This window comes from Panulirus ornatus, chromosome 50 (assembly GCF_036320965.1).
Source record: "Panulirus ornatus isolate Po-2019 chromosome 50, ASM3632096v1, whole genome shotgun sequence".
NCBI classification, from domain to species: Eukaryota; Metazoa; Arthropoda; class Malacostraca; order Decapoda; family Palinuridae; genus Panulirus; species Panulirus ornatus.
In genome coordinates, this window is record NC_092273.1 from 29553314 (window position 1) to 29573674 (window position 20361).

General features: G+C 43.1%; 1 protein-coding gene across 1 annotated transcript in view; it reads right to left on the bottom strand.

Moving 5' to 3' along the window:
- LOC139764703 (arrestin domain-containing protein 17-like) overlaps nt 1-20361 on the bottom strand; it is a 395778-nt gene that overhangs the window by 23299 nt on the left and 352118 nt on the right. The gene's annotated exons all lie outside the window — the stretch shown is intronic.

The following is a 20361-nucleotide window of genomic DNA, read 5'->3' on the forward strand; positions in this document are numbered from 1 at the left end:
TCCATGGTTTACCCCAGACACTTCACATGCCCTGGTTCAATCCATTGACAGCACGTCGACCCCGGTATACCACATCGTTCCAATTCACTCTATTCCTTGCACGCCTTTTACCCTCCTGCATGCTCAGGCCCCGATCACACAAAATCTTTTTCACTCCTTCTTTCCACCTCCAATTTGGTCTCCCACTTCTCCTCGTTCCCTCCACCTCTGACACATATATCCTCTTGGTCAATCTTTCCTCACTCATTCTCTCCATGTGACCAAACCATTTCAAAACACCCTCTTCTGCTCTCTCAATCACACTCTTTTTATTTCCACACATCTCTCTTACCCTTACATTACTTACTCGATCAATCCACCTCACACCACATATTGTCCTCAAACATCTCATTTCCAGCACATCCACCCTCCTGCGCACAACTCTATCCATAGCCCACGCCTCGCAGCCATACAACATTGGTGGGACCACTATTCCTTCAAACATACCCATTTTTGCTCTCCGAGATAATGTTCTTGACTTCCAGACATTCTTTAAGGCTCCCAGAATTTTCGCCCCCTCCCCCACCCTATGATTCACTTCCGCTTCCATGGTTCCATCCGCTGCCAGATCCACTCCCAGATACCTAAAACACTTTACTTCCTCCAGTTTTCCTCCATTCAAACTTACCTCCCAGTTGACTTGACCCTCAACCCTACTGTACCTAATAACCTTGCTCCTATTCACATTTACTCTTAACTTTCTTCTTTCACACACTTTACCAAACTCAGTCACCAGCTTCTGCAGTTTCTCACATGAATCAGCCACCAGCGCTGCATGATCAGCGAACAGCAACTGACTCACTTCCCAAGCTCTCTCATTCACAACAGACTGCATACTTGCCCCTCTTTCCAAAACTCTTGCATTCACCTCCCTAACAACCCCATCCATAAACAAATTAAACAACCATGGAGACATCACACACCCCTGCCGCAAACCTACATTCACTGAGAACCAATCACTTTCCTCTCTTCCTACACTTACACATGCCTTACATCCTCGATGAAAACTTTTCACTGCTTTTAACAACTTGCCTCCCAAACCATATATTCTTAAAACCTTCCACAGAGCATCTCTATCAACTCTATCATATGCCTTCTCCAGATCCATAAATGCTACATACAAATCCATTTGTTTATCTAAGTATTTCTCACATACGTTCTTCAAATCAAACACCTATCCACACATCCTCTACCACTTCTGAAACCACATGTATATATATATATATATATATATATATATATATATATATATATATATATATATATATATATATATATATATATAGAGAGAGAGAGAGAGAGAGAGAGAGAGAGAGAGAGAGAGAGAGAGAGAGAGGAAAAGATCGCAATTTTGCGTGTGATCAAGATATTCCTATGAGTCCACGGGGAAAATGAAACACGATAAGTTCCCAAGTGCACTTTCGTGTAATAATCACATCATCAGGGGAGACACATGAGAGAAATATGTCAGTTGATATACATCGAAGAGACGAAGCTAGGACGCAATTTGGTAAATATGCGATGTTTACCGAATGGCGTCCTAGCTTCGTCTCTTCGATGTATATCAACCGACTTATATTTCTCTCTTGTGTCTCCCCTGATGATGTGATTATTACACGAAAGTGCACTTGGGAACTTGTCGTGTTTCATTTTCCCCGTGGACTCATAGGAATATATATATATATATATATATATATATATATATATATATATATATATATATATATATATATATATATATATATATATATATATATATAAAGATATATAGATAGATAGATAGATAGATAGATAGATAGATAAATAGCGTGGGCTATAGGTAGGGTTGTGTGGAGGAGGGTGGATGCGTTGGAGATGAGATGTTCGAGGACAATATATGGTGTGAGGTGGTTTGATTGAATGGCTAATGATAGGGTAAGAGAGATGTGTGGTAATAAAAAGAGTGTGGTTGAGAGAGCAAAAGAGGGTGTATTGAAATGGTTTGGTCACATGGAGAGAATGAGTGAAGAAAGATTGACCAAGAGGATATGTGTGTCAGAGGTGGAGGGAACGAGGAGAAGTGGGAGACCAATTTGGAGGTGGAAGGATGGAATGAAAAAGATTTTGAGCTATCGGGGCATGATCATGCAGGAGGGTGAAAGGCGTGCAAGGAATAGAGTAAATTGGAACGATGTGGTATACCGGGGTCGACGTGCTGCTAATGGATTGAACCAAGGCATGTGAAGCGTCTGGGGTAAACCATGGAAAGTTGTGTGGGGCCTTGATGTGGAAAGGGAGCTGTGGTTTCGGTGCATACATACATTAAATAACCTTACTAACCAGTCAACAATACAGTCACCCTCTTTTTTAATAAATTCCACTGCATTACCATCCAAACCCGCAGCCTTGCCGGCTTTCATGTTCCGCAGAGCTCTCCTACCTCTTCTCTGTTCACCAAATCATTCTCCTTAACCCTATCACTTTGCACACCACCTCGATCAGAACACCCTATATCTGCCAATCCATCATCAAACCTTCAAAATACTCACTCCATCTCCTTCTCACATCACCACTACTTGTTATCACCTCCTCGTTAGCCTCTTTCACTAACGTTCCCATTTGTTCCCTTATCTTACGCATTTTATTTACCTCCTTCCAAAACATCTTTTTATTCTCTCTAAAACTCAATGATACTCTCTCACCCCAACTCTCATTTGACCTCTTTTTCACCTCTTGCACCTTTCTCTTGGCCTCCTGCCTTTTTCTTTTATACATCTCCCAGTCATTTGCATTATTTCCCTGCAAAAAAACGTCCAAATGCCTCTCTCTTCTCTTTCACTAATAATCTTACTTCATCCCATCCCACCTCTCACTACCCTTTCTGATCTGCCCACCTCCCACCTTTCTCATGCCACAAGCATCTTTTGTGCAAGCCATCACTGTTTCCCTAAATTCATCCCATTTCTCCCCCACTCCCCTTACCTCCTTTGTTCTCACCTTTTTCCATTCTGTACTCAGTCTCTCGTGGTACTTCCTCACACAAGTCTCCTTCCCAAGCTCACTTACTCTCGCCGCTCTCTTCACCCCAACATTCTCTCTTTTTTTCTGAAAACCTCTACAAATCTTCACCTTCGCCTCCACAAGATAATGATCAGACATCCCTCCAGTTGCACCTCTCAGTACATTAAGATGCACAAGTCTCTCTTTCACGCGCCTATCAATTAACACGTAATCCAATAACGCTATCTGGCCATCTCTCCTACTTACATACTTTTTAAACCAGGTATTCCCAATCACCATTTTTTCAGCATATAGATGTACAAGCTCTTCACCATTTCCATTTACAACACTGAACACCCCATGTACACCAATTATTCCCTCAACTGCCACATTACTCACCTTTGCATTCAAATCACCCAACACTATAACCCGGTCTCGTGCATCAAAACTACTAACACACTCGCCCAGCTGCTCCCAAAACACTTGCCTCTCATGATCTTTCTTCTCATGCCCAGGTGCATATGCTCCAATAATCACCCATCTCTCTCCATCCACTTTCAGTTTTACTCATATCAATCTAGAGTTTACTTTCTTACACTCTATCACATACTCCCACCTCTCCTGTTTCAGGAGTAGTGCTACTCCTTCCCTTGCTCTTGTCCTCTCACTAATCCCTTGACTTTACTCCCAAGACACTTTTCCCTTGAGCTCCGTTTCTTCTTTAACAGCACGACGCAGCTTTGACAATGTACACATCAGACCAGAGAAAGGCTCACCAGAATCCCCCGTGACTTCCCGCAATAATCGAGGCCATGATTACCCACGCGACGGTTAGGATGGGAACTTCCCTGGGCAGGTCGACTCCCGGTGCTGACATGACGAGGATTCCAACTTGGAATCCTCGTCGTAGTTGGGTCATGCAGGTAGAGGTTCGAAGTAGCCAACTCCCCCTTGGTATCGATCCGGGGTTCCGCGAGAACGTATGTGGTCAGAACGTTAGAGCTGGTCATGTATACAGGTAGGTGATGGGCACGGCACTTGGTGGTAATTGCCACGATTTTCATGCGTCAGGGCCCACATGTTGAAGGTCTTGCCCCTGGGGCCACAGCTGCCCCGTCCATGGTCCCTGAGGACCATCTTGGACTAGGGTCATCCTCAAGGCTCTCAAGGTCTCCACTTGAGCCACAGTTGCACCATCAGTGGCCGCTGAGGACCGTCTTAGCTCGGGGTTCCTCCTACAGACACTCCAAGTATCGACTCGGGGCCACGGTTGAAGGCCGCCCGACCTGACTCTCACGCCCTCGCCCGACCTCCACCTAGGCCCACTGGTCACACGGGCGACTCGCTTGTGTGAGACCTGACGCGCACTTGGACGCCCAGTTGTGTAACATGCCAGCATCGTCATCTTCTCAGAATCCAGTTCCAAGGCTGCTCTTGTGAAGTAACAGAAAATACCATATCCAGTTTGGATAGACATAACTTATCGTGTTGCATACAGTGTGGGCAAAACCTTTTTTTAACTGCTTTTCTCTCCCCATGTGTGTGTGTGTGTGTGTGTGTGTGTGTGTGTGTGTGTGTGTGTGTGTGTGTGTGTGTGTGTGTGTGTGTGTGTGTGTGTAAAGCTACCATCTTGATCTGAACGGGGGAGGGAGTTCTACACTCGTGGTGCCTCATCTCTTCAACTTTCTCTACCGCCATACAACTTTTGAAACTCATGTGTGTTGCCCATACTCACATTCCCCTGACTCAGTTTATTCCAGTCGTCCACAACTCTTGTACCATGAAAATATTTCTTGACTTCCCTTCTTTAAGGTTTAAGGTTACCCGTTAAATATCATGTTATGACATCTGGTTGTTCCACCTTTACATCCTTCAACGAAGTAGACACTATCTACGTCATCAAAGTGGTCAGAATCTTATAGGAAATCATTCGATCACCCCTAACTCTTCTCTTTTCCATAATGGGCAAGTCTAAGGCCTCTCTAGCCTTCCCCTGTACTTCTCTCTGTTAATATCTACCCCATCTCTGATGTTCTCCTCCAGCCCTTCCCTATTTGCTCTTTGTGCTCCTGTAAGTGAGGTGACCAAGCTCGAGACGCATAATGTAGTTCTGGTCTTACGTAGGATGTGAACAGTGTGCTAAATATTTTCTGCTTCATAGAAATATTCTTGCAGTTACCACCAGACATTCTGTTTCTTGTCCTGTTCTGCTCATGTGGGACTCTGACGACAAGGTAAGTTTGATGTCAGCTGGCACGTCCCTCACACACACACACACACACACACACACACACACACACACACACACAAACACACACACACACACACACACGGGGATTCCTGCACGTTTGATAATGTCCACCGTGTGGCATGTGGCCGGTATGACGTGTATATTGTGGTGTTCCACAAGGCACACTCCCGGGATCCACATACTTTTCGTCGTGTGCATCATCAACCGTTGAGACACGACTCGACAGGAAGAAACTCAGGTTTTGTCGACGACATAAAACTGGGAGACGCAGCCACCTCACAGTGCCTGAAGGTTCACAGGGAGGTAGAGAAGCTGGTCGAGTGGACACTAGACTTGGTAGATGGATTTCAGCGGAGACTAATGCAGAGTTATGAACTTTGGTGCCAAAAATACGAATCATGAGAACAAATTGCTTCGTCAACCACCACAAGAGGTTAATTAAGAATGGCATCTTGATGTGATTATCAGTAATGACATAATATATGGTAGACAATGGTTAAGCTGCATATGATAAAGACAACAGGATGTTGTTAGATAATTACTAGTGTAAACTACACAACAAAGGTTACGATAGTGAGCCAACAAGATGTAAAGTTACATAATTACAAATGTAAACTACATAACAAAGGTTACGATACTGAGCCCACAAGATGTTGTTACATAATTACAAATGTAAACTACATAACAAAGGTTACGATACTGAGCCCACAAGATGTTGTTACATAATTACAAATGTAAACTACATAACAAAGGTTACGATACTGAGCCCACAAGATGTTACATAATTACAAATGTAAACTACATAAAGGTTACGATACTGAGCCCACAAGATGTTGTTACATAATTACAAATGTAAACTACATAACAAAGGTTACGATACTGAGCCCACAAGATGTTGTTACATAATTACAAATGTAAACTACATAACAAAGCTTACGATAGTGAACCAACAAGATGTTACATAATTACAAATGTAAACTACATAACAAAGGTTACGATAGTGAGCCTCTACAATACCCTGGTTATACCCCACTTGGTGTACGGTGTACAATCCTGGTCACCAAGTCTGATCAAAGATAAAGAGAAACTTGAGCGAGTTCAAAGAAGAGCAACCAAACCAATTCCTTCACTCCGAAATAGTTTACGAAGAAGTACTTAGAGACAATTATCCTCAAAAAAGCGAAGATTCCGAGTAGAGCAGATATAAGCGTTTAGTTCTTTATATTGAATAATCTTTTGCTGTCACACGAAAATTGCTTTGCACACTGAATCAGTGACCAGAAATGATGGTGGAAAGATAAAAGGAAGATATAATAGCAAGTTGGGCAATTTTTTATTTCTTGCAGATAGTGTGGCAGAGAATAAACAATCCTCCACGAGCAGTAAATGAGAAGACAATAAATACTTTGAACGAGTCTAGACAAATCCTTCATTGGCATCTGGTATTAGTAAGAAAGCCAGGTTACCAGGGTATTAAAGCCAGGTTACCAGGGTATTTTGTTTTAAGGGTCCAGCCACGAAGCAGATCTTGTCAGACTGATAGAGAGCCTTTTCCAGTTCAATCTCTCCTCTAAAACTCCCATACCAGTATGTCCCCCATATATTGTATGGTCATATTTTCTCTGTTTTCTTCCGGGCGTTGAGCCGGAAGGAGAGATGGGAAAGGAGGTGCTTTTGGTTTTGACCAAGAGGAATATGTGTCAGAGGTGGAGGGAATTTGGAGAGTGGGAAGAACAGATTGAAGGTGGAAGGATGGAGTGAAAAAGATTTTGAGCGATCGGGGCCTGAGCATGCAGGAAGGTGAAAGGCATACACGGAATAGAGTGAATTGGAACGATACGGTATACTGGGGTCGACGTGCTGTCAGTGGACTAAACCAGGGCAAGTGAAACGTATGGGGTAAACCATGGATAGGGAGCTGTGGTTTCGGTGTATTACACATGACAGCTTGTGTATGATGTGAGCGGATGTGGCCTTTCTCTGTCTGTTTCCTGGTGCTACCTCATTACCGCGGGAAACAGCGATCAAGTATGGTGGTATTGAATTGTTTTCTTTCTTTTTAGAGACACGCTTTTTATGGACCATCAGGTCTCCTGTTATACGTTCCTCCCACGTACTTATACATACTGGGCCATCAGTCACGGATCTACATCAGCTTGAATTTCATTAACCATCTATCACAAATTTGGGAGTTTGTTAAGGTTCCATTGTACGTTGATGCAGTCCTCCCCACTTTTTATTTCCTTCAAGACCTTGTCAGTCACCTCATCCCCCCCCCCCCCCCCCGCAGACGTATGCTCAAGACAGAATCTAATTCTCCTTACAAGGCATTCACACGTGTCAGGGGAAGCAGTGGTCTGAGAACAGACTTCAGTGCCAAGATGATCTTGTATTCGTTCAGGCAGTCCCTCCTCTTTCCACCCCCTTAATTCCTGCCTCCTTCACCAGTCTCCTATGTGGCACAGTGTCATATGCTATGTGGCACAGTATCACATTCTATGTGGCACAGTGTCATATGCTATGTCGCACAGTGTCATATGCTATGTGGCACGGTGTCACATGCTATGTGGCAGTGTCACATGGTATGTGGCACAGTGTCACATGCTATGTGGCACAGTGTCACATGCTATGTGGCACAGTGTCATATGCTATGTGGTACTGTGTCATGGTGTGTGGCACAGTGGCACATGCTATGTGGCACAGTGTCACATGCTATGTGGCAGTGTCACATGCTATGTGTCAGTGTCACATGCTATGTGGCACAGTGTCATGCTATGTGGCACAGTGTCACATGCTATGTGGCACAGTGTCACATGTATGTGGCACAGTGTCATATGCTATGTGGCACAGTGTCACATGCTATGTGGCACAGTCACATGTATGTGGCACAGTGCCATATGCTATGTGGCACAGTGTCATATGCTATGTGGCACAGTGTCACATGTATGTGGCACAGTGGCATATGCTATGTGGCACAGTGTCACATGCTATGTGGCACAGTGTCACATGTATGTGGCACAGTGGCATATGCTATGTGGCACAGTGTCACATGCTATGTGGCACAGTGTCACATGCTATGTGGCACAGTGTCATGCTATGTGGCACAGTGTCATGCTATGTGGCACAGCGTCATGCTATGTGGCACAGTGTCACATGCTATGTGGCACAGTGTCACATGCTATGTGGCACAGTGTCATATGCTATGTGGCACAGTGTCACATGCTATGTAGCACAGTGTCACATGCTATGTGGCACAGTGTCATGCTATGTGTGTGGCACAGTGTCATGCTATGTGGCACAGCGTCATGCTATGTGGCACAGCGTCATGCTATGTGGCACAGTGTCACATGCTATGTGGCTCAGTGTCATGCTACGTGGCACAGTGTCATGCTATGTGGCACAGTGTCACATGCTATGTGGCACAGTGTCATATGCTATGTGGCACAGTGTTATATGCTATGTGGCACAGTGTCACATGCTATGTGGCATAGTGTCACATGCTATGTGGCACAGTGTCACATGCTATGTGGCACAGTGTCACATGCTATGTGGCAGTGTCACATGCTATGTGGCACAGTGTCACATGCGAAGTGGCACAGTGTCACATGCTGTGGCACAGTGTCACATGCTATGTGGCACAGTGTCATATGCTATGTGGCACAGTGTCATATGCTATGTGGCACAGTGTCACATGCTATGTGGCACAGTGTCACATGCTATGTGGCACAGTGTCATATGCTATGTGGCACAGTGTCACATGCTATGTGGCAGTCCACGTAGTTAATGGTCCACGCAGGTTCTGGTTGTGTCTGAAGCACAGCTCAACTTGATCGCCGAAATCTCAGAGGTTTGGTACGCATGAGCTTTTCTCTGAGAACTTGTCCCCTGGGTTGGTTTCTCCTGTGCAGGAAGTCGTCCACGTGGTTTCTGACTGTGTTTTCTAAAGTATCTTACAGGACTACATCTGTGTAGTTCCGTTCATTCTCCCGTTCTCTGATCTGAAGATACAGGTATCACGTTTTCGCTCTTCCATTCCCTCGGTAATTCACCTCCTTCTTCCCGCGATATGTTGAGGGACATTGCAAGCTGGGTGTCAAGTGCATCTGCACACATCTTCAGCACATAATTTCATCAGAACGATGAGCCTTATATGGATTAGGAGCCTTTAGTATTGTTCTATGTCTTTTGTGTATATTGTAGTGCTTTCCTATACCTCCACCCTATTCCACCTGGGTGGTGTAAGGGCTGTAGTGTCTTCCACTAAACGTGATGTAGTTCTTCGCTTGATAATTTCGAGCTGTGTAACACACGGTTCAGGCCAACTGTACGAGAGTAGCGACACCTGGCAACCCTGGCGGTATCCAACCCTCCTCCTTCCTCTGCGTACAAAGACAACCGACTTCGTTTTTTCTTTCTTTCTTTTCTCTTTGTTTGTGTCGTACGCTCCCGACATGGCGTACATAATTTACGCTTCACGAAAACCTGGTCATGTACGAGTTATAACTCACTGTAGCAGGACACCCTCTCTTGTTCGTTTATACACTTTGTAAATGAATAATGAATGTCGTACTGGGGGCAGCGCGAGAATGTCTGGAATTCCAATATACAGCGACGGATACAACTCGTTACATATTGGATGGCGGAAGGTCAAAAATAAGGTCCTCACATTATTTTTTTCCCCTTCAATATGAAGTGATATCCAGCAAATGACCGGGCCACCAGGGAGTTGGATGATAACCTCTTTGTGTAAACGTACGCCTGACGCTGTTTTCGACTAGGATGAACGAGGTGAGGGTAGCGCATGTCTTAGGGCGACGATGGGGCAGGGAAACCTGTCCAGAGATAGGACAGAAAGCGTGAAAAAAGTTCCCTACTTCAAGCCGGAGCTGCTTCACTGCGGCTAGACTCTGAGAAGGTAAAGGTCAGAGGATGAATTAATGTTTCCTGAAGGTTACACAGGCCTGGACCCGTGTTGTTATTGCATCTTCTTCCTTCCCTCATCATACCGTCACTTCTGGTCGTTAAACATGTCTAATGTGAGGATATTTTCCTTTATCATCTCGTCGAGAATATTTACAGTTCCTGAAATATTTTGTATCATATTCCCCCGGAGTCTGCCTCGTCCAGAGACAATGATATCAGATCTCTGGACCTTTTTTTTTTTCCTTAAGGTTAACTTCCGAGCGACGAAATTGGTTTTGTTGTCCGTCACTGAATTTCTTGTAGTTCTTCTTCGTCGTTGGTGTAGAGCGAGTTGCAAGTGAGGTCTGGCCAGGGTGTGGGCGAGAGTGGGTCCTGTATCAACTGTCTCATTGTTTACACTTCCAGTTGTTGGAGCGGGTGTACCGCTGTTGTTATTCTAAGAAGCTACGCTTTGTTTGTCGTATTTTTGGGTCATGACTCATGATCATTCCCAGTGCTTTTTTCTTCCCGTACTTCGTGTAATGGCTGGCCATGTATTATGTATTCATGGTTGGAATTCTTCGTAGGGGCCACATCACTTTGCGTTTGTGTACACTGGAATCCATTTGTCACGTTTTTCATTCGTGCAACAGCTTGTACCGTCTCACTGTCACTCTTCGCGCTGCCTTCTTCTGTCTATGGTAGACTCAAGTCATCGGCAGATTCTGACACCTCTCTGGTGTGTCCTGTGTCGAGATCGACCAGGAAGGTGATGAATAGCATGGGTCCTCGGGCTGAGCCTTGGGGCACCCCACTTGTCACGTGAAACCCGTCAGACGCTTCCCCATGTAATATTAACCAGTCATTGTTTACTGTCTTGTGAGCCAGTCCAGTTTGCGAGCGCAGGTTCGTTTACCAACGCCATGAGCTGTGATTTACTTGCAAGTCTTTGATGTGGTGGTTTGTCCATAGCTTTTTAAACGCCCGAGTACATAACAACAGAGTCGTTAATCATGATATTTTGCTTCGTAATCCATGTTGTTGGTCGGTTATGCGTTCATCATCCTCTCGAAATTTGAGAACGTATTTTGTTTCGAACAGTTTTCCTCGGAGCAAAATATGATTGATAACACGCTAGTTGGAATTGCATTTTCACACTCCCTTTCTTTTTTGGAAAATTCTTCTTAAATCAGGAGGTTTCCTCCCGTTTTGACACTTGCGTTTTCTGTTGAGATTTGTTGAATGTTTTAATGATTAGGAAATCTTTTTGAGGGCTTACTTCTGAGTATTCTGGGGCAAATATCGTCTGATGATTTGCTTATGTTTAACGTTTCTAGATAGTTAAGTGCTTAATACTTTGTTTTCTTTTTTCTTTACGACAGAAATAGATTTTGAGCATAAAGTGTATTTGAAGAATTTCCAAGTGTAATCAGTAATTGGAAATACTTGTTAAGAAAGAAAGGTGTATCGGTAATGTGGCCACGTCAAGCATCATTTTCATTAGACAATGAACTAGTAATGTCTTTCATATATTTTGTTTCATGATTCTAACTTATGACATCTTCAAGAGTTCTCCTTCAAGCAGTGGGAATTTCTTTGTTCAAGAGTCGTTATTGGTGATTGAGAGGCTAGTGGGGTACACCGATTGTCTGATGGTTAACAAGCATTTTCTAACTGTGGTTGAGGGTTTTTGGACAAGGAGTTTTATATATATATATATATATATATATATATATATATATATATATATATATATATATATATATATATATATATATTGAAAAGGATAACAATTTTGCGCGTGATCAAGATATTCCTAAGAGTCCACGGGGAAAATGAAACACGATAAGTTCCCAAGTGCACTTTCGTGTAATAATCATATCATCAGGGGAGACACAAGGGAGAGATATAACAGTCAGTTGATATACATCGAAGAGACGAAGCTAGGACGCCATTTGGTAAACATGCGATTGTCCAAGACAGACAACAAGCGTTCATAAACTTATCATTTTACAAATTTTATCAACAATAAAGTTATTTAGTTTGTATAGACCATCACTAATATTAAGATCATAATTCTTTGTGTATTTAATAATAGAAGATTCAATGATATTTCTCGTGGTAATAGAGTTAGAGTCAATAACTGAGATGGCATTACCCCAGTTAGTACAATATCATAGCTTTTAACGTGATTGAACAAGGCATTTGATTCTTGTCCCGTTCTTATACTGTATCTATGTTGCTTAAGTCTAACAGAAAGATCCTTACCAGTAAGCCCAACATAATACTTATCACAATTTCTACATGGCACTTTATAGATGCATCCAGGAGAATTTTCTGGTGAATTTCTGGTTAAGATGTTCTTTATAGTATCATTGTTGCTGAAGGCAACATTTACATTAAAGGATTTAAGCAACATGGGAAGTAAAGTAAAATTATCATTAAAAAGGAGAACTAAAAGATTCTTGGTGTCAGTAGGAGGTTTGGGCTAAACTCTATTTCTTTACGACAGAAATAGATTTTGAGCCCAAACCTCCCATTGACACCAAGAATCTTTTAGTTTTCCCTTTTAATGATAATCTTACTTTGCTTCCCATGTTGCTTAAATCCTTTAATGTAAATGTTGCCTTCAGCAACAATGATACTATAAAGAATATCTCAATCAGGAATTCACCAGAAAATTCTCCTGGATGCATCTATAAAGTGCCATGTAGAAATTGTGATAAGTTTTATGTTGGGCAGACTGGTAAGGATCTTTCTGTTAAATCTAAGCAACATAGATATAGTATAAGAACGGGACAAGAATCAAATGCCATGTTTAATCACGGTAAAAACCATGATCATTGTATTGACTGGAGTAATGCCTTCTCAGTTATTAACTCTAACTCTATTACCACGAGAAATATCATTGAATCTTCTATTATTAGATACACAAAGAATTATAATCTTGATATTAGTTATGGTCTATACAAATTAGATAACCTTATTGTTGATAGAACTTGTAAAATGATAAGTTTATGAACGCTTGTTGTCTGTCTTGGACAATCGCATGTTTACCAAATGGCGTCCTAGCTTCGTCTCTTCGATGTATATCAACTGACCGTTATATTTCTCTCTTATGTCTCCCCTGATGATGTGATTATTACACGAATGTGCACTTGGGAACTTATCGTGTTTCATTTTCCCCGTAGACTCATAGGAATATTTATTATATTTTGCTTTGTCGCTGTCTCCTGCGTTAGCGAAGTAGCGCAAGGAAACAGACGAAAGAATGGCCCAACCCTCCCACATATACATGTATACACATACACGTCCACACACGGAAATATACATACCTATACATCTCAACGTATACATATATGTACACACACAGACATATACATATATACACATGTACATAATTCATACTGTCTGCCTTTATTCATTCACATCGCCACCCCGCCTCACATGTAATAACAACCCCCTCCCCCCTCATGTGCGCGAGGTAGCGCTAGGAAGACAACAAACGCCCCATTCGTTCACACTCAGTCTCTAGCTGTCATGTGATAATGCACCGAAACCACAGCTCCCTTTCCACATCCAGGCCCCACAGAACTTTCCATGGTTTACCCCAGACGCTTCACATGCCCTGGTTCAATCCATTGACAGCACGTCGACCCCGGTATACCACATCGTTCTAATTCACTCTATTCCTTGCACGCCTTTCACCCTCCTGCATGTTCAGGCCCCGATCACTATATATGTGTATATTATCCCTGGGGATAGGGGAGAAAGAATACTTCCCACGTATTCCCTGCGTGTCGTAGAAGGCGACTAAAAGGGGAGGATGGCTGGAAATCCTCCCCTCTCGTTTTTTTTTTTTTTTAATTTTTTAAAAGAAGGAACAGAGAAGGGGGGGGGGGGGGGTGAGGATATTCCCTCAAAGACCCAGTCCTCCGTTCTTAACGCTACCTCGCTAACGCGGGAAATGGCGAAATTATGAAAGAAAAAGATATATATATATATATATATATATATATATATATATATATATATATATATATATATATATATAGAAGGAGTCACGCGGGGAGTCATCCTCCTCGAAGGCTTAGACTGGGGTGTCTAAATGTGTGTGGATGTAACCAAGATGTGAAAAAAGGAGAGATAGGTAGTATGTTTGAGGAAAGGAACCCGGATGTTTTGGCTCTGAGTGAAACGAAGCTCAAGGGTAAAGGGGAAGAGTGGTTTGGGAATGTCTTGGGAGTAAAGTCAGGGGTGAGTGAGAGGACAAGAGCAAGGGAAGGAGTAGCAGTACTCCTGAAACAGGAGTTGTGGGAGTATGTGATAGAATGTAAGAGAGTAAATTCTAGATTAATATGGGTAAAACTGAAAGTTGATGGAGAGAGATGGGTTATTATTGGTGCATATGCACCTGGGCATGAGAAGAAAGATCATGAGAGGCAAGTGTTTTGGGAGCAGCTGACTGAGTGTGTTAGTGGTTTTGATGCACAAGACCGGGTTATAGTGATGGGTGATTTGAATGCAAAGGTGAGTAATGTGGCAGCTGAGGGAATAATTGGTATACATGGGGTGTTCAGTGTTGTAAATGGAAATGGTGAAGAGCTTGTAGATTTATGTGCTGAAAAAGGACTGGTGATTGGGAATACCTGGTTTAAAAAGCGAGATATACATAAGTATACGTATGTAAGTAGTAGAGATGGCCAGAGAGCTTATTGGATTACGTGTTAATTGACAGGCGCGCGAAAGAGAGACTTTTGGATGTTAATGTGCTGAAAGGTGCAACTGGAGGGATGTCTGATCATTATCTTGTGGAGGCGAAGGTGAAGATTTGTATGGGTTTTCAGAAAAGAAGAGAGAATGTTGGGGTGAAAAGGGTGGTGAGTGTAAGTGAGCTTGGGAAGTAGACTTGTGTGAGGAAGTACCAGGAGGGACTGAGCACGGAATGGAAAATGGTGAGAACAAAGGAGGTAAGGGGAGTGGGGGAGGAATGGAAAGTATTTAGGGAAGCAGTGATGGCTTGCGCAAAAGATGCTTGTGGCATGAGAAGCGTGGGAGGTGGGTTGATTAGAAAGGGTAGTGAGTGGTGGGATGAAGAAGTAAGATTATTAGTGAAAGAGAAGAGAGAGGCATTTGGACGATTTTTGCAGGGAAAAAATGCAAATGACTGGGAGATGTATAAAAGAAAGAGGCAGGAGGTCAAGAGAACGGTGCAAGAGGTGAAAAAGAGGGCAAATGAGAGTTGGGGTGAGTGAGTATCATTAAATTTTAGGGAGAATAAAAAGATGTTTTGGAAGGAGGTAAATAAAGTGGGTAAGACAAGGAAGGAAATGGGAACTTCAGTGAACGGGGCTAATGGGGAGGTGATAACAAGTAGTGGTGATGTGAGAATGTGATGGAGTGAGTATTTTGAAGGTTTGTTGAATGTGTTTGATGATAGAGTGGCAGATACAGGGTGTTTTGGTCGAGGTGGTGTGCAAAGTGAGAGCGTTAGGGAAAATGATTTGGTAAACAGAGAAGAGGTAGTAAAAGCTTTACGGACGATGAAAGCCGGCAAGGCAGTAGGTTTGGATGGTACTGCAGGGGAATTTATTAAAAAAGGGGTTAACTGTATTGTTGACTGGTTGGTAAGGTTATTTAATGTATGTATGATTCATGGTGAGGTGCCTGAGGATTGGCGGAATGCTTGCATAGTGCCATTGTACAAAGGCAAAGGGGATAAGAGTGATTGCTCAAATTACAGAGGTATAAGTTTGTTGAGTATTCCTGGTAAATTATATGGGAGGGTATTGATTGAGAGGGTGAAGGCATGTACAGAGCATCAGACTGGGGAAGAGCAGTGTGGTTTCAGAAGTGGTAGAGGATGTGTGGATCAGGTGTTTGCTTTGAAGAATGTATGTGAGAAATACTTAGAAAAGCAAATGGATTTGTATGTAGCATTTATGGATCTGGAGAAGGCATATGATAGAGTTGATAGAGATGCTCTTTGGAAGGTACCAAGAATATATGGTGTGGGAGGCAAGTTGTTAGAAGCAGTGAAAAGTTTTTATCGAGGATGTAAGGCATATGTACGTGTAGGAAGAGAGGAAGGTGATTGGTTCTCAGTGAATGTAGGTTTGCGGCAGGGGTGTGTGATGTCTCCATGGTTGTTTAATTTGTTTATGGATGGGGTTGTTAGGGAGGTGAATGCAAGAGTTTTGGAAAGAGGGGCAAGTATGCAGTCTGTTGTGGATGAGAGAGCTTGGGAAGTGAGTCAGTTGTTGTTCGCTGATGATACAGCGCTGGTGGCTGATTCATGTGAGAAACTGCAGAAGCTGGTGACTGAGTTTGGTAAAGTGTGTGAAAGAAGAAAGTTAAGAGTAAATGTGAATAAGAGCAAGGTTATTAGGTACAGTAGGGCTTGAGGGTCAAGTCAATTGGGAGGTAAGTTTGAATGGAGAAAAACTGGAGGAAGTAAAGTGTTTTCGATATCTGGGAGTGGATCTGGCAGCGGATGGAACCATGGAAGCGGAAATGAATCACAGGGTGGGGGAGGGGGCGAAAATCCTGGGGGAGTCGGAAAGCAAAACTGGGTATGTTTGAAGGAATAGTTGTTCCAACAATGTTGTATGGTTACGAGGCGTGGGCTTTGGATAGAGTTGTACGCGGGAGGGTGGATGTGCTGGAAATGAGATGTTTGAGGACAATATGTGTTGTGAGGTGGTTTGATCGAGTAAGTAATGTAAGAGTAAGAGAGATGTGTGAAAATAAAAAGAGCGTGGTTGAGAGAGCAGAAGAGGGTGTTTTGAAATGGTTTGGGCAAATGGAGGGAATGAGTGAGGAAAGATTGACCAAGAGGATATATGTGTCGAAGGTGGAGGGAAGGAGGAGAAGTGGGAGACCAAATTGGAGGTGGAAAGATGGAGTGAAAAAGATTTTGAGTGATCGGAGCCTGAACATGCAGGAGGGTGAAAGGTGGGCAATGAATAGAGTGAATTGGATCGATGTGGTATACCGGGGTTGACGTGCTGTCAATGGATTGAATCAGGGCATGTGAAGCGTCTGGGGTAAACCATGGAAAGTTGTGTGGGGCCTGGATGTGGAAAGGGAGCTGTGGTTTCGGTGGATTATTACATGACAGCAAGAGACTGAGTAAGAACGAATGGGGCCTTTGTTGTCTTTTCCTAGCGCTACCTCGCACACATGAGGGGGGAGGGGGATGTTATTCCATGTGTGGCGAGGTGGCGATGGGAATAAATAAAGGCAGACAGTATGAATTATGTACATGTGTATATATGTATATGTCTGTGTGTGTATATATATGTGTACATTGAGATGTATGGGTATGTATATTTGCGTGTGTGGACGTGTATGTATATACATGTGTATGTGGGTGGGTTGGGCCATTTCTTTCGTCTGTTTCCTTGCGCTACCTCGCAAACGCGGGAGACAGCGACAAAGCAAAATAAATAAATAAATAAATAATATATATATGGAGAAAAAGTATGACAAGGTTACCAAATATGCCTTATGGAAGGTGGTACGAGTATGATGAGTTCTTAGGTGATATGCAGCGAAGAGTTATGACCAGGTCAGTAAGGCATATTTGCGAGTAGGAAGAGAGGAAGGTAAATGGTTCTTAATGAGGGTTGATTTGCGTCATGGATATGTGATATCGTTGTACTTGCTTAATTTGTTTATGGACAGGTTAGTGAGGGAGGTACATAGCTATAGTAGTGTGTGGGTGGGGGGGGGTGACATGGATGGGGTAGTGAGAGGGGGGCGGGGTACATGGACGGGGTGGTGAGGGAGGTACATGGACGGGGTAGTGAGGGAGGTAAATGTGAGGGTCTTAAAGCTAAGGGTTGGGGATAAGGTTGCAGAAGATGACTTATATGTTGTTTACAGATGACGCAGCTCCGGTGGTAGTCTGTAGAGAGGAACTTCAGAAGCTGGTGACAGAGTTTGGGAGAGTGTAGAAAGAGAGGAGTTGAGAGTTAGTATGAACAAATGTGAACTGATGATGTGCAGTGAGGGAATGAGACCTTGGCTGGAGTGTTACATATTGAGGGCATGAGACCTTGGCTGGAGTATTATTATGAAGTGGGAGGATATGGAGGAGTGGATGTGGCATTGGATAGAGGCACGGGGGCTGAAGTGGGCCACAGCTGGTGCCTGGCAACACAGATGGTGTGGGAACAACACTGCTGGTGTGTGGCAACACTCAAGTGTGAACAACACTGCTGATCTGTGGCAACACTCAAGTGTGTGCGACACTGCTGGTGTGTGGCAAAACTCAAGTGTGAACAGCACTGCTGGTCTGTGGCAACACTCAAGTGTGAACAACACTGCTGGTGTGTGGCAACACTCAAGTGTGAACAACACTGCTGGTCTGTGGCAACACTCAAGTGTGAACAACACTTCTGGTCCGTGGCAACACTCAAGTGTGTACAACACTGCTGGTCCGTGGCAACACTCAAGAGTGAACAACACTGCTGGTGTGTGGCAACACTCAAGTGTGTACAACACTGCTGGCCCGTGGCAACACATCTTGCCTGTTCGGCTGCAATACAACAACATTATGTAACACAGTAACACATTACCAGTGGCAGTTGGTGAAGCGGCTGACGTGCACAACCCCCACACCACACACGTTCAAGCCAAGATCATAATTACCAACTTGGCAAGGAATTCAATTTCGCCTCTGTCTTTCCTCACACTCAACAGCCCGGCTCAAAAAACTCTCATAATAGGTAGTAATTGGTAAGAGAAATTGGCAATAAAAGACTGTGCTCCAATTTTTCACAGAAAAATCTCGTACTTGGACCAAAATTGATGTTTGTGTCCTATGTCAAAATTTGAAAGTATGTGACGGTACTTGTGAAATTGTTCTTTGAGATAATGATAATAATGATGATAATAATAATAATAATAATAATGATAATGATGATAATGATAGTAGTAATGATAATGATAATGATAATAATAATCTCATTAATTTTATATATATATATATATATATATATATATATATATATATATATATATATATATATATATATATATATATATATATATATATATATATATTTTTTTTTTTTTTTTTTTTGCTTTGTCGCTGTCTCCCGCGTTTGCGAGGTAGCGCAAGGAAACAGACGAAAGAAATGGCCCAACCCACCCCCATACACATGTATATACATACACGTCCACACACGCAAATATACATACCTACACAGCTTTCCATAGTTTACCCCAGACGCTTCACATGCCCTGATTCAATCCACTGACAGCACGTCAACCCCGGTATACCACATCGATCCAATTCACTCTATTCCTTGCCCTCCTTTCACCCTCCTGCATGTTCAGGCCCCGATCACACAAAATCTTTTTCACTCCATCTTTCCACCTCCATTTTGGTCTCCCACTTCTCCTCGTTCCCTCCACCTCCGACACATATATCCTCTTGGTCAATCTTTCCTCACTCATTCTCTCCATGTGCACAAACCATTTCAAAACACCCTCTTCTGCTCTCTCAACCACGCTCTTTTTATTTCCACACATCTCTCTTACCCTTACGTTACTTACTCGATCAAACCACCTCACGCCACACATTGTCCTCAAACATCTAATTTCCAGCACATCCATCCTCCTGCGCACAACTCTATCCATAGCCCACGCCTCGCAACCATACAACATTGTTGGAACCACTATTCCTTCAAACATAGCCATTTTTGCTTTCCGAGATAATGTTCTCGACTTCCACACATTCTTCAAGGCCCCCAGAATTTTCGCCCCCTCCCCCACCCTATGATCCACTTCCGCTTCCATGGTTCCATCCGCTGCCAGATCCACTCCGAGATATCTAAAACACTTTACTTCCTCCAGTTTTTCTCCATTCAAACTTACCTCCCAATTGACTTGACCCTCAAACCTACTGTACCTAATAACCTTGCTCTTATTCACATTTACTCTTAACTTTCTTCTTTCACACACTTTACCAAACTCAGTCACCAGCTTCTGCAGTTTCTCACATGAATCAGCCACCAGCGCTGTATCATCAGCGAACAACAACTGACTCACTTCCCAAGCTCTCTCATCCCCAACAGACTTCATACTTGCCCCTCTTTCCAAAACTCTTGCATTCACCTCCCTAACAACCCCATCCATAAACAAATTAAACAACCATGGAGACATCACACACCCCTGCCGCA